Raw genomic sequence first — 5,000 nt, forward strand, 5'->3', positions numbered from 1 at the left:
CAGGAAAGGACGAGGGCTCAACCACCTGTTCATACATCTAATAATAGTTAATTAGCTTGCCTGTTTACCTGGTCTATATTGTTTAAAATGCTATTATAAGAAAAGATTGTTCGTGCTTCTATATATCAGTTCTTGAGACCATATGCCACAGTTTAGTGAACAAGGCCACAGCTGTTGGTCGAAAACTTTAATTTACTGTACGAAGAAATATATATTTTATACAACTACAGAAGGATTCTACACCATTGTAGATTATATCCCCATTTACTTAGAGGTACGACATAGTGCCTAACTTCTGCTTATATATATATATATATATATATATATATATATATATATATATATATATATATATATATATATATATAACTCTATACAATATACATAACTCAAAACTATGAGTTTTCTAGGTGTAAAAATAATTTTGTGTAAATGTAACTATATGTTTTATACATTTACAGCTCATATAGTTACATTTACACTTGTAAAACTCACATGGGATATGTGTAGTATAAACAAAGGTATAATCATAAGTATACAATACCTACTTTTTTCATACATGCAGACTATTACTTGTATGAAGTTGTAGGAAAATGTTCAGATGTGGAGTACAGTGGATGAGTGTCTATTTCAGTGCTACATTCTTATCAGATGACGTGTAATGTATATCTGTATAAATATGGTGTATATATGTGTATTATTTAAATTGAATTGCTTTACAAGATAAAGACATTTTTAGATTATTGTTATTAGGTGTAGTTCATTTTAAGTAATAATAATAATAATAATACTAATAATGATAATGATAATAATAAGAATCTGATTATTATTATTTTTAAATAAACAATGACTAAGAGAGAGAGAGAGAAAATGTAGTTGGGAAAAGAGAGAGAGAAGAGAATGTAATGGGGAAGAGAGAGAGAGAGAGAGAGAGAGAGAGAGAGAGAGAGAGAGAGAGAGAGAGAGAGAGAGAGAAGGACTCCCACAAACTGTCACAATCACCTTGAGAGATTTTTTTTTTCTTTTCTTTCTTTTTCGCACCGGCCGGAACAGGTAGATAGACTGCGTGGGTGTGTTTGGTGAGAAACTAAGCTATTTTTCTCCTTTAAAATAAAAAAAAAGTAAAAAATGGATCTTATTTCTATGGACAGTTGAAAGGTTTGGTGTTGATTATGGCATATGGATCGTCCTTTGCTTCTTTTCGTTATATTTTCTGTCTTGTGCCGGCTTTGTCTGTCCGCCCTCAGATCTGAAAAACTACTGAGGCTAGAGGGCTGCAAATTGGCAAGTTAATCATCCACCCTCCAATCATCAAACATACCAAATTGCAGCCCTCTAGCCTCTGTAGTTTTTGTGTCATTTAAGGTTAAAGTTAGCTATCACCAGTCCGCGGCTGAGAGTTTCATACAGGATTATACGCTGTACAGAAAACTCGGTGACGTATTTTTTACTTTGTTTGTTTTAGAGGTTATTTATTAAATGGCTTTTAAATATATTTAAATGGCTTCAAGATTTCTTTCAATATTTATGCATTTTGAATAGTTTTTAAGATACTTTTTTAAGTGACTTTTCAGATGCCTTTTAAATATCTTGAATGTGATATTAAATGCCTTTCAAATGCCTTTTAAATGAATTTTAAATGACTTTTAAATGTGGTATATGGCCTTTAGATGCCTTTTAAATAGACTTTAAATGCCCATTAAATGTTGTAGATGACCATTGGATGCCTTTTTAAATGGATTTCAAAGGCCATTCAAATGTTGTAGATGTAATTTACTTGTCGTTTTAAATAGATTTTAAATGCCCTATAAGTGTGGTAAATGGCCTTTGATCCTTTTTAAATTAATTTTAAATTTTTTAAAATGAATTTTTAAATGACTTTTGAATGCTTTTAAATGGTATTAAATGCCATATAAATTGCTCTTCAGATGATCTTTAAATGCATTTTGAATGTCTTTCAAATAGATTTCAAAAGGCCTTTTCAAATGTCCCTTTAAATCGTTTTCAAATGCTCTTTAAATGGCTTTTGAATATCTCTTGAAATATTTTTAAATTCTTTTAAATGACTTTTTATGTCGTAGAATGGCTTTTTAATTGAATTTTAAAATGGCTTTTATGTCCCCTTTTAAATGATTTGAAGATTTATTTAAATGCCTTTTCAATGGATTTCCATTGTTTTTAAATGGCTTTTAAATGCTATTTTAAAAAAATGTTCTGATATTCCTAGTTTTTATTTTTTAATTTTTATCTCTTCATTGGCAAGACATTCTTGCGTGTTTACATACTTCGAATAATAATAGTAATAATAATAATTAATTATTAGTAATAATTCTTGTTGTTTTTTAATTATATTAGAAAGTAATTATAAAGAGTTTTTTTAATTAATTTATTTTTTGCAGGTGTCCACGAGAAGTCACATTCGCCAATTTGATCAAGGTAGGTGTCATTGTACCTTTTAAGTTTTTGTTTTATATAATTCTGGTAAAATGTGGGGAATTATTTTATTGTTTATACAAAATGTCATTAGTAAATGTTCGTCTTTTGATAAGAATTTAGTAAATTGTGGGGTAATTTATTTTTGTTGTTTATACAAAGTATCAAAAATTATTTGTTTTTTATGTTTTATAAATGGTTTTGAATTATTTGTTCGTTTGTACAACATGTAAATAAAAATTGCTTGTTTACATTATACGTATATATATTATATATACATATAATATAATATATAATATATATATATATATATATATATATTATATACAGTATATAAGTATATATCTGACGTACATATATATACGTGCATATAGTTATACACACATATATATAAGATATATATATATATAATATATATATATATATATATAGATATATATATATATATATACATACATACATACATATATACATTTATGCATTCTTATCCAGAACCGATTATTATCCTATTAGGGTCTAAACCTCCTTTATAAATTCCTGTCCACTCATTGTTGAAGAATGTTGGAGAATGTCGGTGAAATCGATGTTTATTTCAGAGAAGTCCTTCTGTTTATCAATGACGGGGTCGGATGTAGGAAATGAATAATTATGCTTATGTTTAATACTGAATCATTTGTAGGTTACTGACGATTTATACATACATTTCAAGGGATAAATTCATTCATGTAACTGAATCATGTTTAGCTATTGATAAAATGATATTATGAAGTATTCCAATAAGAAATAAAATGCTAGATAATATAGACGAACACATAAAACTGAATACGTTATGTAAATAAGACACATCTGATATTTAAAGATGATTAAAGAATGAATAACAGGCACACCCACAAATGATTATCAGGAATTTGGAGAATTCAGGAGAAATGATTCAGAATAACAATTACTATTTTTTTTAATAATCTTTTTCTCAGAAATGATAAATCATTTTTTTAACTCAAGCCACAAATTGGATAATAAAATGATGTTTCATGGTAACAGGAAACAAGTGTAAATACCAAAAGGCTATAATCTCTCTCTCTCTCTCTACTCTCTCTCTCTCTCTCTCTCTCTATATATATATATATAATATATATATATATATATATATATATATATATATATATCTATGTATATATATTATATATATCTCTATTTCCTCTCTCTCTCTCTCTCTCTCTTCTCTCTCTTTCATCCTCCTTCCTCTCTCGTCATCTCCTCTATATATATATAATATATATATATATATATATATATATATATATAATATATATATTCAGACAGATAGCTAAATTATACCATACTTTACATTATACCATACTTTACATATCTTTATTTCCGTAGGGGGGTAGTGCCGTCAGTGGACCTCATGCGGTGAACTGTAGGCATTACTTAAGGTTCTTTGCAGCGTGCCTTCGGCCCCTAGCTGCAACTACTTTTGTTCCTTTTACTGTACCTCATTTCATATTCTCTTTCTTCATCTTACTGTCCACCCTCTCCTAACACTTGATTCATAGTGCAACTGCTTTGTGGTGTTCCTCCTGTTACGCCTTTAAAACATTTTACTGTCCATTTCCATTTCAGCGCTGAATGATCTCATAGTTCCCAGTGCTTGGCCTTTGGCCTAAATTCTAGATTCAGTTCAGTACATATCTTTATAAATACAACTAATTATATTTTGTATATAAGTGCATCAATTCGCAGTTCGTACTGAGGTGACCAGCAACCGCAGGAGATTGTAGGATTGTTCTCGTTGTGACCTGTTTAATCCTGTTATTATTGTTATTATTATTAAAGACAGTTTACTGTATTTGACCAAAACACAATACACATCATTTGATTTGGTTATAAAAAACATTTTCTCTTGTGTAAACACGACATACTTCTCAATATTATACCAACGTATACTTTTACGTTTTCTTGTCCTTATGACCAAATTTGAAAAGACTTCGAGTTATAAATTGCTTTTGAAGGTTATAACATGACCAGCGCTGACATTTTTGAGCCCAACACTTCAGGGAATAAGCCTTAGCAGTCATTGTTGAGCCCAACATACTTTAAGGAATAAATCTTAGCAGTCATTGTTGAGCCCAACATACTTTAAGGAATAAATCTTAGCAGTCATTGTTGAGCCCAACATACTTTAAGGAATAAACCTTAGCAGTCATTGTTGAGCCCAACATACTTTAAGGAATAAACCTTAGCAGTCATTGTTGAGCCCAGCATACTTTAGGGAATTGATAAATGATGCGATACACTTTTATTAAAAGCCTCTCTCTCTCTCTCTCTCTCTCTCTCTCTCTCTCTCTCTCTCTCTCTCTCTCTCTCTCTCTCTCTCTCTGTGGTTTAGAGTCTCGTTCAAAGTCGCTTTTCTTGTGAAATGAAATTACTGTTTTAAGAGGCAAAGAATTTCACTGGATTGCCTTCATTCGGTGTCAGAGAGAGAGAGAGAGAGAGAGAGAGAGAGAGAGAGAGAGAGAGAGAGAGAGAGAGAGAGAGAGATCAGTTTATATCTGAAATCTCAATGA

At 30.0% G+C, this 5,000-nt stretch overlaps 1 long non-coding RNA gene across 1 annotated transcript in view; it reads left to right on the forward strand.

The window, feature by feature from the left end:
* The window catches only part of LOC135199406 (uncharacterized), a 277,650-nt gene that overhangs the window by 180,806 nt on the left and 91,844 nt on the right, over positions 1-5,000 (forward strand). Inside the window, exon 2 of the long non-coding RNA XR_010311061.1 lies at positions 2,400-2,436. This is a non-coding gene — a long non-coding RNA (uncharacterized LOC135199406). The remainder of the gene's footprint in view (positions 1-2,399; positions 2,437-5,000) is intronic.

This window comes from Macrobrachium nipponense, chromosome 25 (genome assembly GCF_015104395.2).
Source record: "Macrobrachium nipponense isolate FS-2020 chromosome 25, ASM1510439v2, whole genome shotgun sequence".
NCBI classification, from domain to species: Eukaryota; Metazoa; Arthropoda; class Malacostraca; order Decapoda; family Palaemonidae; genus Macrobrachium; species Macrobrachium nipponense.